A 26102-nucleotide genomic window follows, 5' to 3' on the forward strand; every position below is an offset into this window, starting at 1 on the left:
CAATTATACATAATTGTACTTTGGCTTGTGCGCCCTTATCCCCAGTATACAAAATGCCATCTTACAGTGATTTCCAGGAATACATTTCATATGCAGATACAGCCACAGTCACACACAGAATATAGGCATGCCGCATATCATTTTAATTAGCAGGATCTGCTTGTGCCCCTAGGCATGCCAAATGCCCTAGGCATTTGCCAAGTTTGCATATGCCTATGGCCGGCTCTGCAGATGTATCCAGCCTTGGAGAGTGATAAAGTGGAGAGAGATAAAGTGCCAGCCAATCAGCTCCTAACTGCCATATTACAGGCTGCATTTGTAAAATGACAGGAGCTGATTGATTGGTACTTTATCTCTCTCCACTTTATCACTCTCCAAAGCTTAGTACATCTCCTCTTGTAGTGTATGTAGAATTGAGCTTTACAACAAAGTGCACCCGGAGGTGTAAATACGGGTTGGGGCTGATATGCCGGCGTTCGGGATGCTGGCGGTCAGAATACCAACAGTGGCATCCCGATATTTAGAATCCCAACAGGGATTGGATATGTGTGCTAGCCCCCTCCCCCCTTACCCTCCTAAACCTAACCCTCCTTTACCACAGCCTAAGTCTAACCCACCCCCCCTGAAGCCATAACCTCCCCGGTGGTGCCTAAACCTAGCCACCCCTTCCCGCAGACTAAACCTAAACCCCACCACCACATCCTGCGCTTTCCTCTCCAGCGATCCATGAGATTTTTGGAGATCCATGCAATTGTGATAGGCATTTCTGGATGGTTACAGTTGGCCAACAGGCGGGGGTGGGCATGTCAGTGTCAGGGACTACGTCTAAAGACGCCTGTTCCTCTGACACCAGCAGCCATGGTCTATCCAGTGGCGTAACTACTGCCCCCGCAGCCCTCGCGGTGGCTTGGGGGCGAGGGGCTGCGGGGGCGCCGCCACTGATTTAGCGCAGATTGACATGCGGACGAGCGTCCGCATGTCAATCTGTTCTCACTAACACTCCCTGCTGTAAGGATGGACACGGAGGGCCCAGCGCGCGCCTCTCCTGCGTCCCTCCTGCGTCTCCGGCGGGTCTAATAAAGGAAGTGCCGTTCGTGAGCTCTGATTGGCTCACGAACCGGCACTTCCTTTAACAGACCCGCCTGAGACCCAGGAGGCGGGACACAGGAGAGGCGCGCGCTGTGCCCTCCTTCGTGTCCCTCCTTCACAAAACAGAGGGTGAGCGCGGGGGGCACGCACTGGGGGAGCATATGTGGCACTGAGGGGGTATATATGGCACTGGGGGGGTGTATGTGTACCTGGCACATGGGGGGGGGCTATATTTGGCACTGGGGGCACGTGAGTACCTGGCACTGTGGGGGAATATCTGGCACTGGGGGCATATGTGGCACTGGGGGGGTATATGTGTACCTGGCACATGGGGGGGCTATATTTGGCACTGGGGGCATGTGAGTACCTGGCGCTGTGGGGGAATATCTGGCACTGGGGGTATATGTGGCACTGGGAGGGGGTATATGTGTACCTGGCACATGGGGGGGGCTATATTTGGCACTGGGGGCATGTGAGTACCTGGCACCGTGGGGGAATATCTGGCACTGGGGACATATGTGGCACTGGGAGCACAGCCCTAGCAACAAGCACTACCCCCTAGCAACGAGCATGACACCCAGTGCATGAAACCCCTGGCAACGAGCATGACACCCAGTGCATGAAACCCCTGGCAACGAGCATGACACCCTGAGCATGAAAACCCCTGACACCGTGCATGGAACCAAGAGCATGAAACCCCTGGCAATGAGCAGGTAATTTAAAAGTAATTAGAAGCCTTACTGTAGGACTTAATGTGTAATGGGCATTACGGTGTGTGCATAATGTATCACGGACATTGCGGTGTGTGTCATAATGTGTCACAGGCATTACGGTGTGTGGCATACTATATCACGGGCATTGTGGTATGTGGTATAATGTCTCAGGGGCATTGCAGTGTGGCATAATGTATAACGGGCATTGCGGTGTGTGGCATAGGGTATAACGGGCATTGCAGTATGTGTCAGGCATTACGGTGTGTTGTATACTATATCACGGGCATTGTGGTATGTGGTATAATGTCTCAGGGTCATTGCAGTGTGTGTCATAATGTGTCACAGGCATTGTATGTGCTATAATGTATCAGGGGCATTGCAGTGTGTAGCATAATGTATAACGGGCATTGCGATTCCTGTCATAATGTGTCACAGGCATTACGGTGTGTGGCATAATGTGTCGGGGGCATTACGGTGTGTGGCATAATGTGTCGGGGGCATTATGGTGTGTGCATATTGTGTCATATGCATTATTGTGTGTGGCATAATGTCTAAGGGCCATTGCAGTATGTGGCATAATGTATACTGGGCATTACTATAAGGAGGAAAAATTACAAATAATGTAAGGGGCATGAATCAGGATTATTTTTCTTTCCTGTGGTGGCCAACGTCTGGGCGTGCAGGTTGCAAAACTGGGGTATAAGGTAGTCTTTTCCTGCAATGCCACGCCCCTTTATGCGAAGCCACGGCCATCCCAACGAAGCAACGCCCCCTTTTTGCTGCCCGCGTGCATCTTTCTCCTTTTAATAGTACCAATTATGGGGGATGGGGGCGCAGGGGGAGAAAAATTTCTAGTTACGCCACTGGGTCTATCGGATATTCTGCGACTGTCCGATGCTGCAGCCGATGGGGTACCTATTGTATGCAGGGCCATCTTAACAGCAGTGTAGGCCCCTGGGCACAGCAATGCACTGGGACCCCTACCCATCCTCCAGCGTTAGGGGTGGGGGTGCTATCATTGGCAGCTTTGATGTCCTGCGGGTGGTATTGGGTGTTCTATCTTCCGCTCAGCATGTAGGACCTGGAGCAGTAATTTCTGCTAATTACTCCCTTACTGCACAGATGGGGAGGGAGAACACTAAACTGTAGAAGGGGGCATTGGGCTAAATGAAGGGGCCCTGGGTGGTAGGCGGTGTTTAATATGTAGGGGAGGGGTGGATAATGGAGTCTGCTTAATAGTCATCATTTTCTGGTAGGAGGACAGCTTGTTTGACTGTAGATATCTCAAGTTCCTGGAAATAGTTTTCGTAGCTTTGAATGGGATTACAAGAGAGTGCCACCTTTCAGGAGGTACTGGGCGCTTGGGGATCAGAGTTCAGGAGCCAGAGCAATCCACCAACAAAAATATAAAACTGCCTACCAAGCGTGTGGAGCTGGAGCAGGGACCAGCTGCTGGGAGACTGATATCTCTGATTCTGGCCATAGTAGAGACAAGGTGCAAGAGATATCTGGCAAGGAACAGCAATTAACAGGCTTGGATGGGGACCACTGCTTTAGATTTGAATATCTCTGGTTCCCCAGGGCCGATTTTCAAATATCTGGTACCCCTGGAAAGAGGGGACCCTCAGCTATCAGGCTAAGGCCCTTATACTCCTGGGGCCCTTGGGCAAGAGCCCATTGAGCCCATATGAAAAGACAGCCTTGATTGTATGTTATGTTTTGTTTTACACACATTGGCAGATTCGTGCCACAGGCGGTGGGTGTCACTGTAAGAGGCACGGGGGTGGGGCCCAGCTGAAGGGGTAAGGCGCGCTCACTTACCAGTCCTACGTACCTCACGCCTCCCGTCCTCCACCTTCAGTCCGTCGAGGTAGCTCAGACGATACTGGCACACGTCCAGACACGGAGAAGAACTTCCTGGGGTGACCTGAAAAGAATGGGGGACACACTACGCTGGGGTGGCCTACACTGGACTCAGTGAAGGGTCATCATTGGCACTTGTGGCCTCAGACTGGGTGCCCCCGTAGTGGTGCGAAGCACCAGGGGCGACCCTGAACGAAAACGCCCAAAGTGGAGGTGGGGGAGGGGGCAACATACACCACAAACACACACGAAACACCTTTCTGCTCACCAGCTATATACTCGGCTTCCGCCAGACGACTGGCCCTTCTTCTTTGCTCCTGTAAGAGAACACACAACACAGCCCACGGGACGTGGCGCTGCTTACGCTTTATGAGGGAGAGACACTTATACAGAGGTTATAGCATGACACCGTTATACTGTTTCAACCTTGTGGTACTCACCAACGTGTACTTCCGACAGCCTACCTTCCATGGGGGCCTGGCTGTGGGGAAAACTGAGAACTCATCACACATGCGGCGTAGCGCCAACTTATGCGAACCGCGGCCTAGCGCCGACTTTAGCAACCTGCGACGTAACGCCGACTTAAGCAACCTGCGGCGTAGCACCGACTTAAGCAACCTGCGGTGTAGCGCCGACTTACGCACCCTGCTGCCTAGCGCCGGATCAAGAGATACCACGGCCTAGAGCCGACTTACCACACCTGCGGCGTAGTGCCGACTTCAGCGACCTGCGGCCTAGCGCCGACTTCAGCCACCTACGGCGTAGCGCCGACTTACACACCCTGCGGCCTAGCGCCGGATCAAGAGATACCACGGCCTAGCGCCGACTTACCACACCTGCGGCGTAGCGCCGACTTCAGCGACCTGCGGCCTAGCGCCGACTTCAGCCACCTGCGGCGTAGCGCCGACTTACACACCCTGCGGCCTAGCGCTGACTTCCCATACACACAATAGCGTTGGGCTTCCTTGCCCTGGATGCCCCCTACCTATGGCTGCCTATCTGGGGGGGTAATGGGGGACTAGCGCCCCCTGCTGCTCAGGCCATGGGCCTGCCTAACTGTGGGGGGTAATGGGGGGGCCTAGCGCCCTCTGCTGCTCAGGCCGTGAGCCTGCCTAACTGTTGGGGGTAATGGGGGGGGGGGCTAGCGCCCTCTGCTACTCAGGCCGTGGGCCTGCCTATGTTGCCTCAGGCCTAGTGCCTGTTTTGCCCCACGGGCCCAGTGCCCGAATACCTGGTGGTCTAGGGGAAGGGGGGGGGGCACCACCTGTACTTACCCGTCCAAAGGGCCACGGCTGGACCAAGCCTGGTCCGGCAGTGCCCACCGCGTTGTCTTCACCGGAGGCGGGATGGCTCCCACCACCTCCGGGCTTCCTGGAGGCTTCACCTGGGCAGCGGTGGCCCGTGCAAGCTCTTTTGCGTTGCACACCGCTGGCCCAGGGCTTCCGACGTCTTCATCCGGCGGGCGTCGGCGTGTAACAGCTCTTTCACAACTGCCGCCGCCCTCCGGGACTTCCGGCGCCGTCTTCTTACTACCGTCTTCAGGAGCTCTTCTCTGCTCCCTCCCGGCCGACGAACTGAACTCCCGCGCCCGGCGCTGGCTAACACAAGCCAGTGCCGGGGGGCGGGGCTATGACGCGGCGAGCCGGGATTGGCTCGCCGCCGCCAAATTTGAAAAGCCGCGATGTGATTGGCGGGGTCTGCGTCCCGGAGGATGCAGGCCCGCCGCCATCACCCACACGCAGCGGCGGTGGCGATTCACCGCCGCCCCCACGCCCGCTGCCGAACTCCGAAACTAGCTGGGCAGGGGAAGACCGGACCAGGCCCGGTCCCCAGTGCTGACCGGAGCCAGTGCGACCTCCGGCCCCATGGGATGGCGCTGAGCCATCCCAGGTCAGGAGGGACGTGCAGGCTAGTAGCAGGGCCAGTGACCGCACGAGTACACTGGCCCTTGCTACATCACAGTATGATGGCCATTGGCCGCAGCATTAACATAAATATGCAGTAGTGGCTGAGACAAAGGAACTCATTCAGCTTGGATCGCTACTGAGATTCAATTTGCAATTTTGCAACTGAAGCTGAATAAGGCCCAAAATTCACACCTGCTACTGCGCTGCACCCACCTCTGAAACACTCCCAGTATGTGTATGTTTCCCTTACATATATAAAGTACTTCATGGACTCACCACCTGTTCAATCTTATCATTCCTAGTTACACATGTGATTGCTGATGTACAGTAAAACCCAACATAAAGTCTGGTAAAACATTAACAAAGAACGGCTCTGTTTATATTACCTTACTAAACCTTGCTGCCATCTAGTGGCTCATAATCATTTAAGATGGATTTTAAAGATGGAGTTTAGAAATAAACTATAAAAGTGTGTGTGTGTGTGTGTGTATATACCAGAGCCGGATTAAGTCGCTGGGGGGCCCGGGGTACTTAAAACAGTGGGGCACCTATTCAAGAGAGGAGGAGGAGGACCGGGGGGGATGTCACTCACATACCATCCAGTGAACGAATTGCGCTCCCGTCCCCGCCAACCGCACAGACAGCAGAGCGACGGATCAGCTCTCCAATCATGTATGAATGAAGCAGCCTGCCGCTCAGCCATTGGGGCAGCCTACTTCACTCATACGTTATTGGACAGCTGAGCCGTCCGTGCGTTTCACAGTTTTTTGGTCTATTCGACCCCCAAAAAAAAGGCATGGAGAAAACGGTGCAAAACACTGTCGAAAACTCCCGCTATTGGCTACCAAACGGTCGAATTAGTGACGATTTTCCGACTGTTGGAGAACTCGGCACTAATTGAATATCCCCCTATGCCTCAGACATGGGCACACTAGTCATGAGCATGGCTATATCTGTAGATATTGATATATGTACTGTATACACACACATAGTAAAACACACACATTAGAATACATATATACACACACACCCATAGAGAAAAAACACCCACACCTACAGCTAAACACACATAGCAAAACACATATATACACACAAACACACACCCATAGGAAAACACATACACACACTAAACACCAATAGCAAAACACATACACACACACAACCATAGGAAAACAGATATACACATACACACCCATAGCAAAACAAACACACAAACAGCTAAACATACACACACAGCCAGCAAAACACACACACCCCTGTATTTACAGTACATGTGTTTTCTTTATCCACAACTTACTTTGCTGCACCTCCTGGCTCTGGCTCCCTGGTTCCGGCAAGGCTCTTCACTGCAGGGGGTGAGTGCTGACGTCTCCAGTGCACACACTGCTGCCTTGTCAGTGACTCTCCCTCCTCCCTCCCGGCCTCCCCCTTCTCCCAGCATGCAGTCACAGTGGACAACACAGAGCCAGCAGGAAACTGATAGCTGCTGCAGCAGCGCGGTGCCGAGTTGAAGGGTGATGAGATCACCCTTCTCACTCACTGGCGCCGTGTCCTGTGTGCAGACTACCTTCTTTGTCAGGGCCCACGGCGCAGCGGCAGGCAGCGTGTAATGAGTCAGGCTGACTCATTACATTGCTGCCGGCTGTGGGCCCCTTCACAGCGATGGGCCTCTGTGCATTGCACTGGCTGCCCTGGCGCAAGTTCCGCCGCTGGTGGTGTGGCAGGGGGCCCTTTTGGGAAGGGGGGCCCGGGGGTACGTATCCCCGGTACCCCCCCCTTAATCCGGCTCTGATATATACTGCATACAGATAGGTTCGGCACTCAGGCTATTCAATAAAACGTGCAGGATGCGGACAGCGTTCCGATTGTCAACGTTTCAATATTTGAATTCATATTATGCCTGGTGACAATATGAATTCAAATATTGAAACGTCCATCTTAATTAGAGTTTGAACACTGCTGATTGGCATTCCCAATTGCTTGGATATATTTTTATATCACTTTCCTGTTTTATACAGTTCAATTACCTTTTCCCGCAGATCCTTTGACAATTCTTTTGCTCTCCCCATGACTCAGAATCCAGACACGTCAGTGCAGCACTGGATGAAAGATGCAAGGGTATTTCAGGAGTCCAGAAACTCACTGACCTTTTATACACACACACTGATTACAAGCAAACAGATCGCAGGTGAGGATGGTTACCTTTAGTAGCCATATTTCAAACCCGTTTGTGTCAACTTGTGTGCATGTTATCAGACCAAAATCTCCAGGGTATGTAAACTTTTGATCAGGGTTATTTGGGTAGTTTCTGTTGTCATTATAATTTAAAAAGAGTAAACACAGTTATTTGACAATAAATGGCTTCACCCAACCACTAACCATATTCTCTGACAAATGGCCAGAAAATCACAAATTCTGCTAGGGTATGTAAACTTATGAGTACAACTGTGTATATGTATATATATATATATATATATATATTAGAGATTTTCGGTTCTATGAGAACCAACCCCCCCCCCCCCGAATATCGCTTTCCGAGCCAGTTTCCGAGTACGGCTCGGGACCTCCCGCCAGACTTGGAAACCAGATCGAGGCAAAACATCATCATCCCGCTGTTGGATTCTCGCGGGTTTTGGATTCCATATAAACAGCCGCGCGTCACCGCCATTTTCACTCCGGACTTGGAGAGTGAGGGAGACCTGACCTCTCTTTCTCTCTGTGGGTGGTGGCAGCGTGTGCTCTCTAGGGGTGCTGTCCTGTCACTGTGATGTTAGAAGTGTTGTCCCGGCTGTCACTGATGTTTCATGTACTGTTAGGGGTGCTGCCAGGCCCGGCGCTACCCGCTCAGCGAAGGGATGCAGTGCAGGGAGGCGCTGGGACGGAGAGGCGCTTCCCCTGCTCTGCATCCCTTCCCTGCTGCGCCGTCCTGTCCCCCCTGCTACTGCTGCTGCCACTGCTGTGTCTGTCACTGTATGACAGGCACTGGCAGCGGGCACCTGCAGCATGATACGCCTCCTCCCTCCCCTCACCTCATCTCTCTCATCTCATCTGTGTGAGAGCGCCGAGTACGGGACAGCAGGGGGCGGAGCTACACGGGACGACAGGGGCGTGGCTTAACGGCCCATAAGGGGGCGGAGCTACACGGACCTGGCTGCTGTACAGAGGGAGACTGGATTATGTAAGTGGAGGGTGAGAGAGAAGTGTGTGTGTATGGTGGGTGTGTATGTGTGTGTATATATGTGTGAATTGTGTGTGTGAGGTATGTCTGCGCGCGCGCTCTATGGATGTCACTACTGGGGGGGCATTACGTATAAGGACGCTTTTACTACAGGGGGGTATTACGTGTAACAACTAACAACGCTACTACTGGGGGGCCATTACGTGTAAGGACGCTGCTACTACTACTGGGGCCATTACGTATAAGGACGATACTACTACTGGGGTGCACTACGTATAAGAACGCTACTACTACTGGGGGGGCATTACGTATAAGGACGATACTACTACTTGGGGGCATTATGTATAATGACGCTACTATTACCGGGAGGGCATTACGTATAACAATGCTACTACTACTGGGGGGAGGGCATTACGTTTAAGGATGCTACTACTGCGGGGGGCATTATGTATAAGGACGGTGCTACTACTGGGGGCGCATTACGTATAAGAACGCTACTACTACTGGGATGGCATTACGTATAAGGACGCTTCTACTACTGGCTGTGCACTACGTATAAGGACGCTACTACTACTGGGGGGTATTACGTATAAGGACGCGTCTACTACTGGGGGTGCACTACGTATAAGGACGCTACTACTACTGTGGGTGCATTATGTATAAGAATGCTACTACTACTCGGGGGGCATTATGTATAAGGATGCTACTACTACTGGGGGGGCATTATGTATAAGGATGCTACTACTACTGGGGTGCATTACATATAAGGACGCTACTACTACGGGTGGGGCATTACGTATAAGGATGCTACTACTACGGGTGGGGCATTACGTATAAGATTAATAAGATTGTGCTACATTGTGGCGTAATTTTAAATGGTACTACTGTGTGGCCATGCCCCTTACTTGTGAGACCACACCCCTTTTCCCGGAGCGCGCTAAAGGAATATGGGAGGGCGCAAATTTATAGTTTGCAGGGGGGCGCCGAACACCCTAGCACCGGCCCTGGGTGCTGCAGCTGTACATGGGTGTTGATGTCCTGGTGGAGGTAGCAGTCCTGCTGCTGGGTTGTTGCCCTCCTACGGCCTCCTCCACGTCTCCTGATGTACTGGCCTGTCTTCTGGTAGCGCCTCCATGCTCTGGACACTACGCTGACAGACACAGCAAACCTTGCCACAGCTCGCATTGATGTGCCATCCTGGATGAGCTGCACTACCTGAGCCACTTGTGTGGGTTGTAGGGAAGTCATACAGGCACGTGGAGGCCGCACACACTACTGAGCCTCATTTTGACTTGTTTTAAGGACATTACATCAAAGTTGGATCAGCCTGTGGTGTGTTTTTCCACTTTAATTTTGAGTGTGACTCCAAATCCAGACCTCCATGAGTTAATAAATTTGATTTCCATTGATAACTTTTGTGTGATTTTGTTGTCAGCACATTCAACTATGTAAAGAACAAAGTATTTAATAAGAATATTTCATTCATTCAGATCTAGGATGTGTTATTTTAGTGTTCCCTTTATTTTTTGGAGCAGTGTGTATATATATATATATATAGCTGTGTGTGTGTGTGTGTGTGTGTGTGTGTGTGTGTGTGTGTATATATGTGGCTGTGTGAACTGTGCATATATGTGGTTGCATGTATATATGTCTGGGCATCTGGTATGTACTTATCCCCCTGGCCTGTTAAAAAGGGGACTCTGCCTGCCGTACTGTATAAAATGGGGACTCTGCCTGCCATAATGTGTAAAAAGGGGACTCTGTCTGCCGTACTGCGTAAAAAGGGGGACTCTGCTTGACGTTATGTGTAAAAAGGGGGACTCTGCTTGCTGTAATGTGTAAAAAGGGGGACTCTGCCTGTCGTAATGTGTAAAAAGGTGGACTCTGCCTGCCGTACTGTGTAAAAGGGGGATACTGCATGCCGTAATGTGTAAATAGAGGACTCTGCCTGCCATATTGTGGTAAAAAGGGGACTCTACCAGGCGTACTGTGTAAAAGGGGCTCTACCTGGTGTAGTGTTGCACACAGCGCTAAAATGTCTAGTTATGGCACTGTGTAGAGTTATCGCAAGACCTTGCAGTGTTAGAAAAACAGAGTTTCATTGATCTTGCATTGCATCAGCTTTCAATTGCACTGCAGCACTAGATGGGCCAGGAGCACCTGTGAGGCACAAACAGTTACTACTGAATAAGGCCCAGTATGGAGTCTCATGGTGGCTTACAGCCAGGAGGATGTCTGGCTTGCCAGGCTGAGGCATTCTGTGGGCACAGAGGTTAGCATTGCTTCCTCCCACAGTCCTACTTATAGTATGAAATGAGTTTGGACTGCAGAGTGGTAAGCTCCACTAGGGCAGGGCCTCAATAACAAAAAAATTCACTCCACAGTCGTGCTTAGTACTTTACCGAAACCACCCAAACCTCAACTGCTGTGGGGGCTCAGGAGGGGCTGCTAAAACATCTAAGGACCTGCTTTATTTAAAAATAAAATATGAATAAAATAAACAAGACGCACAGGTATGCTCACATGCGTTTAACTGGGACACAAAGGTATGCTCACATGCGTGTAACTGGGAGCTGTGAAAAACAAAAATAAGGCATCTGCCACAAAATATGTAAATAAAAATGCAATAAAAAAAAATGGAATAAAAAGAAACCCACAAGATTTTTACAAAATAAGTCTCCAGACTCCGTGGAGGGGAAAATATCCAATCTTGATCCTCTGATATATACCAGTTTATTTGCATCTCAGCATTAAATCCGAGAATATCTTAATCCCTGAAAATGGAGAAGGGGGTACAATTTTGGAGGCTTTGGCCCCTAGTTTTTCAGTTTGTCCAGTAATGTGGTAATTAATAATTATATATTTGCTTGGTTTAAGACCTTTCTGTTCCACACCAATATAGGAGTGGAGATGAAAGCCTGTGTGTGTTGTTCCTGATTGCGTGTGCTTCTCTAATTTTTAATCATCTTCTTGACACTGTCCTCTTCCTCTTGCCTCTTCTCATAATGTGAAAAGTCATCAAAGAAGGAGGTGGTATGTTTGTAGCTAGCTATGATTCTGAGAACTTGGCAAGCTTTTTCCAGGGGGACCACCTGTCGCTGAAATGATGGGTTTATTAAACTGTGCATGTCCTGTTTAAACAACATATGGGTGGGTGGGAGGGCCCAAGACAATTCCATCTTGCGCCTCTTTTTTTTCTTTGCATTATGTGCTCTTTGGGGACTAGTTTTTAAAACTGCCATCCTGTCTGCCACTGCAGTGCCACTCTTAGATGGGCCAGGTGTTTGTGCCGCCCACTTGTGTCGCTTAGCTTAGTCATCCAGCGACCTTGTGCAACCTTTTGGCCTAAAAACAATAGTGTGAGGTGTACAGAATAGACTGGAAATGAATGTAAATTAATGTAAATTGAGGTTAATAATACCGTAGGATAAAAATTACCCCCAAATTCTGTGATATTAACTGTTTTTAAGTTTTTTTCAAAAATCATCCAGATCCAAAACCCGAAAGGGTGGTTTTGCCAAAACCAATCCAGATCCAAAACATGAGCGGGGGTCCACATCCAAAACCAAAACACAAAACATATATATATATATATATATATATATATATATATATATAAATGATATGCATGAAATTATAGTCAGAGCACAATTTGGTACAGCTCTTCATCTCCTTCTTCCACATGGGGTAAATTTAGTGAATGTCGGTGTACCAAGACACTGCATCTTCATCGGTTTCAGCTTCAAAGGGGTAATAATATTAAGTACATAACCTGGCGTGTTGTTTATTTAATATTATTGCCCCTTTAAATCCAGCGCTCCAAACTACCAGAGTTGCGGCAACTTTAAATAGCACTTCTCAATAAATTTACCCCAATGAGTCATAATTTTTGAAGTAGGTGAGGACTGAACAACCTGTATCCACTCAGTTCATCAAAATGATCTCGGCAGCACAGATTATTTCAGGAGAAAAATGTGCTGATCACAAGATGCCACAGAGCAAGAGTTAGACAGTGGAAGCAACAGGGTCCCCAAACGGAATACATACGAATTATCATCGGTATACGGACAGTGGCATCCCGGCCACCAGTATGCCGGCAGTGGGGTGAACGCTAGTTGCAGAGTGATTCCTGGATTAAAAACCAAGAGCAAGTCCCTAAAATAGATTTGTAACAAAGTGAACATGGAATAGGATCTCTATCAAGAGCTTGACATTTCTCAGCTTGTTGGGATAATGTGCTGCAAGGTGACCAGAAGCACCACAGTAGAGGCACAAATAATTTTTTATACGATTCTCGCATTCCCAGGGAGACAAACTGAAATGATTGAGTTGCATTGGTTCTCCCACTGAAGGTACTAGAGCTGGTACATGAGTCACCATCGGAGATTGACAGTTAGCCAGTTTGATTCCCTTGCATTGGAACAAATCCCTCTGCTGAGTCTTCTCTCTTCTCCCTGTGAGTTCCCTGGAAACAAGCTCATCTTTGATTTTTTTCATTCAACCTTTTCCAAAATGTAACCACCATGGCCGCGCTATTCCAATTCAACTCTGAAGTGATGGTTGAAAACTGGATTGGTTAATGTCCTAAGTTTTAAAGGAACTGTTGCTGATAAGACTGCCCAGGCAGGTTTGCCAAATATTTTCCTCAATGCAGTCATGTATTAGTTAAGTTATTGCACTCTCATACAGGAGCAGGCCAAGCTGGTGTCTGCCCAGACAGACAAGAAATTATTAGAGTGTGTGGTTCATGTCCCAGTTCGGAATCACTTTGGGGAATCGAGTCCCGGCTTGGGTCTGTTATCAGTTTGGAACTTGGATTTAAAACCAAAATCAGAGTTGGATTGCATGTAAACAGGTCCAAATTACATGATTTTAGCTATTTTTTTTCAATTTTTAAAAAACATTTTTTTTTATCAATGATTACACTTTTTTTTGTCCTTGGGTAGTAAGTGCTGTTTTTTAAATGCTTATGTCTCAAAAGTACTGAAAATGGTAACTTTACTTTTGTGACCAGGACACTTTATACTTTGAAATGTACCTACTTCAGATGAAAAATGGGTGAGTTTGCATTTTCTTTTACACAATGGGGTAAATTTACTAAGATTCGTAATTCTCCCGATTTGGTGGGAGAATAATCACGAATGACATCGAAAGTGTAAAACTGCAACTTTTTGAATTTGTTACGATGGATTTACTAAGCTGCCGTATTTTGCCTTTTCGGGTTTTCCGATGTCGATGTCATTCGTTTTTTTTTCCAGTTTTTTACGGCAGTGATTAGCAAAACACTGCCGACTTTTTTACAATGAATCTCGGCCGGATCTGTGTGATCCGTGCTGGGGTTCATTTTTTTTTTTTTTTTAAATGAAACACTGTAAAATCCCCCCAAAAAATTGCGTGGGGTCCCCTCTCCTAAGCATATCCAGCCTCGGGCTCTTTGAGCCGATCCTGGTTGCAGAAATATGGGGAAAAAATTGACAGGGGTTCCCCCATATTTAAGCAACCAGCATCGGGCTCTGCGCCTGGTCCTGGTTCCAAAAATACGGGGGACAAAAAGAGTAGGGGTCCCCCGTATTTTTAAAACCAGCACCGGCTCCACTAGCTGGACAGATAATGCCACAGCCGGGGGTCACTTTGATATAGTGCCCTGCGGCCGTGGCATCAAAAATCCAACTAGTCACCCCTGGCCGGGGTACCCTGGGGGAGTGGGGACCCTTTCAATCAAGGGGTCCCCCCCCCCAGCCACCCAAGGGCCAGGGGTGAAGCCCGAGGCTGTCCCCCCCCCATCCAATGGGCTGCGGATGGGGAGGCTGATAGCCTTTTGTGATAATGAAAAGATATTGTTTTTAGTAGCAGTACTACAAGGCCCAGCAAGCCTCCCCCGCATGCTGGTACTTGGAGAACCACAAGCACCAGCATGCGACGGAAAAACGGGCCCGCTGGTACCTGTAGTACTACTACTAAAAAAATACCCAAAAAAAGACAAGACACACACACCTTGAAAGTAAAGATTTATTACATACATGCACACAAACATACATACATACTTACCTTATGTTCACACGAGGGTCTGTCCTCTTCTCCAGTAGAATCCAAGGGGTACCTGTTGAATAAATTCTACTCACCAGATCCCGGGTCCCAGGGTCCTCGGGGCATCCATTTGTAATCCACGTACTTGCATAAAATAAGAAAACGGAAAGCCGAGCCACGAACTGAAAGGGGCCCCATGTTTTCACATGGGACTCCTTTCCCCGAATGCCAGAAACCCACTCTGACTTCTGTCTAAGTGGGTTTCTTCAGCCAATCAGGGAGCGCTACGTTGTAGCACCCTCCTGATCGGCTGTGTGCTCCTGTACTGTCTGACAGGCGGCACACGGCAGTGTTACAATGTAGCGCCTATGCGCTCCATTGTAACCAATGGTGGGAACTTTCTGCCCTGCGGTTGACCTAAAGTGACGTCACCGCTGAGCAGAAAGTTCCCACCATTGGTTACAATGGAGCGCATAGGCGCTACATTGTAACACTGCCGTGTGCCGCCTGTCAGACAGTACAGGAGCACACAGCCGATCAGGAGGGTGCTACAACGTAGCGCTCCCTGATTGGCTGAAGAAACCCACTTAGACAGAAGTCAGAGTGAGTTTCTGGCATTCGGGGAAAGGAGTCCCATGTGAAAACATGGGGCCCCTTTCAGTTCGTGGCTCGGCTTTCCGTTTTCTTATTTTATGCAAGTACCTGGATTACAAATGGTTGCCCCGAGGACCCTGGGACCCGGGATCTGGTGAGTAGAATTTATTCAACAGGTACCCCTTGGATTCTACTGGAGAAGAGGACAGACCCTCGTGTGAACATAAGGTAAGTATGTATGTATGTTTGTGTGCATGTATGTAATAAATCTTTACTTTCACGGTGTGTGTGTCTTGTGTTTTTTTGGGTATTTTTTTAGTAATAGTACTACAGGTACCAGCGGGCCCGTTTTTCCACCGCATGCTGGTACTTGTGGTTCTCCAAGTACCAGCATGCGGGGGAGGCTTGCTGGGCCTTGTAGTACTGCTACTAAAAACAATATATTTTCATTATCACAAAAGGCTATCAGCCCCCCCATCCGCAGCCCATTGGATGGGGGGGGGACAGCCTCGGGCTTCACCCCTGGCCCTTGGGTAGCTGGGGGGGGGGACCCCTTGATTGAAGGGGTCCCCACTCCCCCAGGGTACCCCGGCCAGGGGTGACTAGTTGGATTTTTGATGCCACGGCCGCAGGGCACTATATAAAAGTGACCCCCGGCTGTGGCATTATCTGTCCAGCTAGTGGAGCCCGGTGCTGGTTTTAAAAATACGGGGGACCCCTACTCTTTTTGTCCCCCGTATTTTTGGGACCAGGCGCAGAGCCCGATGCTGGTTGCTTAAATATGGGGGAACCCCTGTCATTTTTTCCCCCATATTTCTGCAACCAGGATCGGCTCAAAGAGCCCGAGGCTGGTTATGCTTAGGAGGGGGGACCCCACGCAATTTTTATTGAGAAAATAATCACTTTCCCACCACTTCCCACTGATATACATGCACGGATCTCATGGATCCGTGCATGCCTATCCAATCACGGGAAAAAAAAGCAGGTCTGTTTTTTTTTAGCACTTTTTTATGAGTTGTAATTTTTCACGGCAGTGTTTGTTTGTTTTTTGCTTTGCACTTCTTAGTAAATTACCGAGATTCATACTTAAACAGCCGCGTTTTGACCGATGGTGTATTCATTCGTAATTTTTTTGTTGGACTTCCAAAAAATTACGAATGCCCTCATCACTGCCGTGATTATTGCTTAGTAAATTACCGAGATGACACTTTGAAGAAAAAACGGCATCTCGGTCAAAATCGGGACCTTAGTAAATTTACCCCAATGTGAGGGAAAAAAATCAACGTATGTATGAAAATTAACATGTAAAGACTGTGGTACCCACGTTTGGGGATACCCCTAGCAGCCCCCTTATAGCTTTAACTGCAGCCAATGCTGCCTTCACAAACCCCGGCGCTGAGAGGGTTAACCTTCCCCCTGCAAGCGGACACAAGGACCCAGGGCAGTCCGGCCGTCAGATCCTGAGAGCGGGAAGTCCTGGACCCGCAGGATTGGTCGGGAGCTGCGCGCCAAGAGAAGATCGGGGAGGAGAGAACAAGAAGCGTGCGTGAGGAGAGACAGGAGAGAGAGGCAGGACACGCTGCCACTGGACTACGCAGGAGAAGAGACCAGAGACGCCCGCAGCAGCCGCGCGCCGGGACCCGCGCTAAGACGAGGAGAATAGCCGCCTGGTGTGAGGAGAGAGAGAGACCTGCCGCGTGTGTGCAGGGAGCCGCGGTTGGTCGGAACGCAGACAGGGCTGGCAGCAGCGCAAAGCCGCCCATCACAGCCACTCTTGGGGATGGGGGAGCCGGAGCCGCCTGGCAGCTGGTCCCTAGAAGCAACGCCGCAGCACTTACAGCCACCACAGAAGGGAGAACCACACAGAGGACGCTGTTGCAGCTGATAACCAGGAGACAATCAACAGGAGCATCCACTCCTATAGCAGGTACCGGGTCACCCATACATTCCTGCATATAAGTGGGGTCCATCTGTAACGGTACATCCCGGGTAAAAAGGGGGACGCCCCTACCCAGAAACACCCCAGTACAAAAGTTCTCCCTATGCTTAACTATGCCTTGCCTATTCAGGGACATCATGCCTGCGCTTGTTTTATATGATCCCCTTTCAAAAGCCAGAATCTGTTTATGAAGTCACCCGCTTACACGGAGTACCCGACAGCCTGGAACGGTGTTTTATTGGAATAGTGTTACTCGCTCTGCCTTACTTTTCCGTGGATATAAAGACGGTTGGTACCGTTAGCCATTGCTGCTGTGTTGTATTACCAACAGTTAGTTCTGCACACTTTCCTACAAATACTTACTTAACGTCCACTGACGTCTTCCCAGGAGGTCTCTGTTAGGGTGCAAGAGTTCTGTCAAAGGGGACATTGACCGCAGACGCCCGCTGAGGCGCAGGAATTGAACATTAGTGCCCGGCGTGTAATGCCACCTTATGGACAGGTTAGGAAATACTGCCAAATTACTGTCAGGACATTTCTTACCCCGGAATATTATTACATTCCAAACGCTTGCTATTGTATGTAATATGTACGATTATTTGACCAAAGTATTGTTCTACCTTTGAGATACCTAAACTGTGAATACTGTTATAGACAGGGAAAGACATAGGGTATTGTGATGATGTATATTATATGCAATTGCTCGAAGTGAGAATTGAGTTATAGCGGTGACTGATATCTTCAATGCAATAAATGGTTGTCACCGTCTCCATGTGTAGTGGTTCTTGGGTATAGTTTGTTTGGGTTGTCCTTCCGGGGTCCTCCTGGTCCTTCCGTCCCAGCCTTACAGATGATGTACAAGAATAGTCGCTGGCCTCGACATCGTTGAGGAGTGGATACGGCCGACCACGAAAACGACAGACCTTCAGGTACGAACCCACTCTATAGAGATATCACACTTGGCGTCTGCGAACAGGATCGTTTCAAGATGTCGAACCCAGACATTCCGGAGTCGTCCTCGGCACAGGGACAACCACTAGCGGCACCCGGAAACCCGACAGGAACAACGGAATCACCTATCACCATGCCATATTACTTTGGAGCCCCATGGTTGCTGACATACGCAGGAAAACAAGTCCCTGGCTCAAGTACTTTCAAGACATTCAAAGACAAAATGCTCTCCATGTTTCGCCTATACACACTCACGGAAGAACAAAAAGTAGAGATCCTGAAGGGACAATTAACCGGCCCAGCACTGAGAGAAGTAGAAGCATGGGGGGATACGGAAAAGGATAGCGCAGATTGTATACTCCAGAAATTAAGGAGCATATTTGAATGCAAAACGGTAGCAGAACTAAAGGTCCGTCTGTACGCGAAAAAGCAACGACCAGGTGAATCTCTATGGGAATTTGCACTAGGCCTACAGGAAGCCTTGAGGGCTGTACGAACGCTGGATCCACTGGATGTCGGACTGACCGATGACACCCTAATTAATTTATTTATTGAGGGAGCGCAAGGCGAAGCAATTCGGTCACAATTACGAATGTGGAGACGCCAAAAGCCAGACAGTTCTTTCTCTGCGTTTAAAGAAGATATTCTATAGATATTAGGATTGAATCAGGGCGAAGAGACTGAAGATGATGAGGCACCAAGGAAAGTGGATGAAGAAAGCCTCCAGAGCATTCCCCCGTACAAGAACGTAGATGCCACCACCCGAGCGGGGGCAGTCCTTCAGCAGGCACAGGCCCCACCAGGGCCAGATCCTATCGAAGCCCTGAATCGACAGATGTCAGAAGTGACGCTCAGCCTGTCCCGGATGAGCCAGAGGCTAGAAGAACTCGGCAAAGAACCAAGTGGAAGCCGACGCAGAGAATGGCATCAGGAACGCGGTGGAAGAAATCACCCTCGATGGGAGGTCACGAGAGAGTCAGGCCGATGGCCTACTGATCGGTTTGATCCACAGGGTCGACCGATTTGTAGGGGATGTCACCAGAGCGGACACATCGAACGGAACTGCCCTCTTGATCCTTTAAACAGGGGGACCCCGAGGCGAGGGACCGACCCTCGGGAGGAGAACCACTGACAGGTCCGCCATCACGGGATTGGTGGCCCCAGTATGTAGGTGTGCCCCCACCTGAACATCCACATCAATGGGATCGAGATACCGGCTCTCTTGGATACGGGTTCACAAGTCTCTACAATCCGACTCACGGAGTTCCTTCAACACTGGGACGAAGCCACCATTGTGTCCCCACCCGCTACATGGCTCCACCTGCTAGCCAGCAATGGACAACCCATCGCCTTCCAGGGCTACTGGGAAGCCAATGTGGAAGTAGGAAACGCCACCTTGACCCGCCAAGGATACCTCATCACCACCGCGCCCAGCGCGCACTTGCCACCCGTGATTCTGGGCATGAACATTCTGAGAAACTGTCCAGAGGAACTAGTTGAAGCCCTGCGACATGAGATGAAGACCGCGGCCCCTAAGGAACAAAAAACCCTGCAACAGACCCGTCAAAGTGCTAGAGGGCCAAAAGAAATTAGTTAATGGTCAGGGTGAAATTGGAAAAGCCCGAATCACCGACCGCCAACCTGTTCTGCTGAGACCGAACTCTGAGCAAGTGGTGTGGTGCAAAACAAGAATTGGTCCGGGGGGGGGAGAGACTACGAGGCTCTGGTGGAACCCTGTGACTGGGATGGACAACAGCCGTTCGCTGTGGCGAGGACACTAGCCAAAGTGGTACACGGGAGGGTACCAGTCCGTCTTCTGAACCCACACTCGTATGCCATCAGACTCTACAAGTACTGTCCGGTGGCGAAGGTCAGCTGGATCGACTTCCAAGACATCGTGGGACAGGGTGTAACCGCGGCTCAATCAGGAGCGGCAGACGGAGAAGCGTCGGCGACTGAGGAAGAACCCCCATGGTGGGCCGGGATCCAGATCGGCGATGTTGACACCCCCACTGATAAAAGAGACAGAGTATTACAGATTGTGCGACGCAACGCTGCTGCATTCAGCCAACACCCTTCTGATTTTGGGCAAGCGGATGAAGTGTATCATCACATCCCCACGGGGACAACCCCTCCTATCAAGGAACGACACCGACCCCTTCCTCCAGCCATGTACCAGCCAGTGAGGAACATAATCGCAGAGATGAAAGAGGCTGGAGTCATCCGTGAAAGCCACAGCCCATGGGCCGCACCACTGGTGATAGTGAAGAAGAAAGACGGTAGTCTGCGCTTCTGCATAGATTATCGCAGGCTCAATGCTGCAACTCACAAGGACGCCTATCCACTTCCCCGAATCGAAGAATCTCTGACGGCCTTAAAGACGGCAGCGTATTTCTCCACACTGGACCTCACCAGCGGCTACTGGCAGGTCCAAATGGCCCCTGAAGACATCGAGAAGACGGCCTTCACTACGGCAATGGGCTTATTCGAATTCATGAGGATGCCATTCGGGCTCTGCAACGCTCCGGCCACCTTCCAGCACGTCATGGAGCACTGTCTTGGACACCGCAACTTCGAGATGGTCCTGTTGTACCTCGACGATGTGATAATCTTCTCAAGAAACTACGAGGACCATCTGCGACATTTGGAAGAAGTGTTCCAACTTTTGACCAACTGCGGCCTGAAGCTTAAACCAAGCAAATGTCACCTGCTCAAGCCCAAAGTCCAGTATCTTGGATATGTCGTCAGCGCCGAGGGCGTGATTCCTGATCCGGAGAAGATCAGAGTCGTTCAGGACTGGCCAGTCCCCAAGACCGTCAGAGATGTCCGAAGTTATTTGGGATTCGTGGGCTACTATAAACGCTTCATTGAACAGTTTGCCGCAGTAGCGGCCCCGTTGCATGAATTGCTCAGAGGCCAATCGGGTCATGAGCGAAGAGGGTCGTCCTTGGTATGTTGGGGAGAAGAACAGCAGTGAGCCTTTTATCAGTTGAAGACGTCCTTAATCGAAGCCCCGTTATTGGCCTATCCCGATTATGAACAACCATTTCAAGTGTATACAGACGCCAGTCACCGGGGACTAGGAGCCGTACTCTCCCAGGTGCAGGACGGGCGTGAAAGAGTGATCGCATATGCCAGCCGGGGCCTCCGCAAAACTGAGCGGAACTGTGAGAATTACAGCGCATTTAAGTTGGAGTTACTCGCCCTCATCTGGGCTGTCACCGAGAAATTTAAACACTATCTGGCCGCCACGCCGTTCATCATCATGACGGATAATAATCCGCTGGCACATCTGTCTACTGCTAAGCTCGGAGCTCTTGAACAGAGATGGGTATCCCGACTCGCAAATTTCTGGTACACCGTATCCTACAGGAGTGGGAAGTCCAACGGGAACGCTGACGCCCTCTCCCGATTACCCACGGTAGATGTTGAGGAGGAAGATAGAGATGTGGATGAGGATGTCGAAACCCCAGTGTTTAAAGTCTCTCGAAAGGGACGATTGTCACGTCGGACCCCCTATCCGTCACCAGACCTCCACGAATGGAAAGCGCCCTACTGGATGCTCCCACAGTCAATTGGCGCGAGAAGCAGTGGAAGAGTCCAGTGCTGAGGGAACTTGTGGCCTTGTTGCGCCAGCGACGACAGTTGACCCGGATCCAACGGGCCAAAGCTGACCCGGAATTGATCAAGTTACTACGGCATAGGGACCGCATTCACCTGGAGGAGGGGATCCTCGTGCGTACCAGCATAGATACGAGTACTCACCAACCAGTCACTCAGGTGGTCGTCTCTAAAGAGCAAGCCGCTCTTCTGCTCATGGCCTACCATGACAAATCCGGACACTTCGGCACTCAAAAGACTGAAGCCATCCTACGCACACGATATTTCTGGGTGGGCATGCGAGAAGATGTGGAAAGATGGTGCCGCGACTGTGTTCCATGCACAAGGAAAAGGCAGGCCGACACTACCCAAAAGGACCCTCTGCATCCCATTAAGAGCCAACATCCACTACAAATTGTTGCGCTGGACCATGTGAAATTGGAGCCGAGCACCAGTGGATATCTGTATGCCCTTACAATAACGGACCATTACAGTAAATTCCTAGTGGCCGTCCCGGCCAAAGACCTCACTGCTAAAACCACTGCCGAACTGGTTTTGAAGCACTTCACCAGGCCCTACGGGTATCCAGACTGCATCTTGACCGACCAAGGCCCTGCCTTTGAGTCGCAGTTGTTTCACGAACTGTGTTCCTACTACGGCTGTCGTAAAGCTCGGACAACAGCCTATCACCCGCAGGGGAATGGATTGTGTGAACGAGCTAACCAGACCCTCATCGGGATGCTCCGGAGCCTGGCGGCAGAAGATCGCACCAAGTGGCCGACCATACTCCCCGAATTAACCTATCTCTACAACAACACTGAACATTGCTCTACCGGCTTTACGCCATACTACCTCATGTTCGGCCGACGAGTCAAGTTACCCCAGGACCTGGAATTGGCCCCTGCTGTGGTCCCTGCCATCGACCCAAGGACCGACTGGGTCCGTGAACACCAATGGAGGATAGAAGGTGCTCGAGAAATTGTAACAAAAAGAGTGGAGCATGTCCAGCATCGCCAGGAGGCGGACTACAATGCCCACATCCGACCTGAGGCACTGAAGACTGGAGACCTTGTCTGGAGGAAACGGAATCACCGCACCAGCAAGCTTGACGCTATGTGGGAGAGTTGCCCGTACGTCATGGTCAGTATTCCTGAGGGCGAACGATATACCTACAAGATCCGTAAGGGCCTGGAAGGTCCAGTCAGTGTTGTGCCGAGAGACCAACTCAAGCTCTGTACCGTAGAGTTACCGACAAGGAGCGCAGATTCACCTGTGGCAGAGGGACAGGAGACCCTGGGGGGCATACCCTTACACGATCCCATGGAGCTCTTAGTGTTTATGGGTGGCCTACCACCACCGCACTCAGTCCCACCTGTAGCTCCAGACCCGGTGTTTGACAGGCCGGTTGAAAGCCTTGATCGGTCTGACCTAGTTTCCGCTCCTAGCGAGAGCGACGTTCCCATAGTTGAGGCCAGAAGGTCGGGACGTAGCACACAAGGCGTCCCGCCTTTAAGGTATAGAGAGTAAACTGTTAATTGTTTCTTTGTATGTTTATACCTGATTTGTTTACACTTGTTTAATGTTATGTTGGAATTGAGACTCATGCTAGAGACTTTGGCTTCCTGGCATATGCGTGAGGACACGCATCCTTCCACCAGGGGCACATGTGGTACCCACGTTTGGGGATACCCCTAGCAGCCCCCTTATAGCTTTAACTGCAGCCAATGCTGCCTTCACAAACCCCGGCGCTGAGAGGGTTAACCTTCCCCCTGCAAGCGGACACAAGGACCCAGGGCAGTCCGGCCGTCAGATCCTGAGAGCGGGAAGTCCTGGACCTGCAGGATTGGTCGGGAGCTGTGCGCCAAGAGAAGAACGGGGAGGAGAGAACAAGAAGCGCGCGTGAGGAGAGACAGGAGAGAGAGGCGGGACACGCTGCCACTGGACTGCGCAGGAGAAGAGACGAGAGCCGCCCGCAGCAGTCGCGCGCCGGGACCCACGCTAAGACGAGGAGAATAGCCGCCTGGTGTGAGGAGAGAGAGAGACCTGCCGCGTGTGTGCAGGGAGCCGCGGTTGGTCGGAACGCACACAGGGCTGGCAGCAGCGCAAAGCCGCCCATCACAGCCACTCTTGGGGACGGGGGAGCCGGAGCCGCCTGGCAGCTGGTCCCTAGAAGCAACGCCGCAGCACTTACAGCCACCACCGAAGGGAGAACCACACAGAGGACGCTGTTGCAGCTGATAACCAGGAGACAATCAACAGGAGCATCCACTCCTATAGCAGGTACCGGGTCACCCATACATTCCTGCATATAAGTGGGGTCCATCTGTAACGGTACATCCCGGGTGAAAAGGGGGATGCCCCTACCCAGAAACACCCTAGTACAAAAGTTCTCCCTATGCTTAACTATGCCTTGCCTATTCAGGGACATCATGCCTGCACTTGTTTTATATGATCCCCTTTCAAAAGCCAGAATCTGTTTATGAAGTCACCCGCTTACACGGAGTACCCGACTGCCTGGAACGTGTTTTATTGGAATAGTGTTACTCGCTCTGCCTTACTTTTCCGTGGATATAAAGACGGTTGATACCGTTAGCCATTGCTGCTGTGTTGTATTACTTACCAACAGTTAGTTCTGCACACTTTCCTACGAATACTTACTTAACGTCCACTGACGTCTTCCCAGGAGTTCTCTGTTAGGGTGCAAGAGTTCTGTCAAAGGGGACATTGACCGCAGACGCCCGATGAGGCGCAGGAATTGAACATTAGTGCCCGGCGTGTAACACCACCTTATGGACAGATTAGGAAATACTGCCAAATTACTGTCAGGACATTTCTTACCCCGGAATATTATTACATTCCAAACGCTTGCTATTGTATGTGTTATGTACGATTATTTGACCAAAGTATTGTTCTACCTTTGAGATACCTAAACTGTGAATACTGTTATAGACAGGGAAAGAAATAGGGTATTGTGATGATGTTTATTATATGCAATTGCTCGAAGTGAGAATTGAGTTATAGCGGTGACTGATATCTTCAATGCAATAAATGGTTGTCACCGTCTCCATGTGTAGTGGTCCTTGGGTATAGTTTGTTTGGGTTGTCCTTCCGGGGTCCTCCTGGTCCTTCTGTCCCAGCCTTACAGGTGATGTACAAGAATAGTCGCTGGCCTCGACATCGTTGAGGAGTGGATACGGCCGACCACGAAAACGACAGACCTTCAGGTACGAACCCACTCTATAGAGATATCACATGACCACAAAAGAATTATAAGTGAGTAGCTTTTCCAGAGTTACGATAATACAGTGCATCACTTTCATGAATCATTCCCCAAATGTAGTCTCCCATCATGCTCTTGTTATACTGTCCTTGGTAGCAGCGTTCAATCTCCAGTATATCCTGGTGGAAGTGCCTGCCTTGTTCCTACTGGTACGCTGTCATGTTCTCCTAAAATATTTCAAGATCAGCATCAAGAACATGGACTTTGAGGGATATCCTGCACCTCATTGTGCCAAAGTTCTTCACCAAAGTCTAAACCAACTGCACATAGTTTTTGGCCTTCTGATTGGCCAGGAACCCAGAAACACCGCGATAAAGCTTGTCCAAGCAGCTTCCTTCTTTTGAGCGAGCTTCTTTGATAGTTCCTTGAACTGCAGGATCTTCCTAATCTCTGGTCCCACAAAAACACCTGTTTTGACCTTTGACGGCTTAGGGAAGAAGTCTTGAAGGCTGCTGAATCTTTATCTAGAGCTCTAACAAATTGTTTCATGCTGGAGTTAACTGAACTGGTGGGCTTAAGGTCCCAATATGTATACTATAGCAGTTTATAGTTCTAAACGTTACATCCAGTAATGTACAGTCAACTCCCACTGGCTAGCCGACAGTGACACATGAGCCTAGGGGGCAGGCCGGTACAGCAGGGATGCGGCTGAATGCAATGATTTCTGACCAGTGTTTTACCATTCTGATGTTTGTGTGCATACTGTACTTTGATGGTGTGATGTAATGCTGGGCTATAGCACCCCCCACTCTTTTCTCCTTTTAATTCTCCCCCCCCCGTTTTTTGCTTTCCCCGTCTCTTGTTGTTTTGTTCATATGTTTGTAAATCCAGTCATAAGGACACAGAGACATGTGAGTTCACTGCTGTGCTGTTTATTCCACCACCAACTCCAAGCACACTGGACCACCCACTTCCCAGCATCCCCCTGGTCCCAGGAACCATCACTAAAGATTCAGGCTTA

This window comes from Pseudophryne corroboree, chromosome 3 (assembly GCF_028390025.1).
Source record: "Pseudophryne corroboree isolate aPseCor3 chromosome 3, aPseCor3.hap2, whole genome shotgun sequence".
NCBI classification, from domain to species: domain Eukaryota; kingdom Metazoa; phylum Chordata; class Amphibia; order Anura; family Myobatrachidae; genus Pseudophryne; species Pseudophryne corroboree.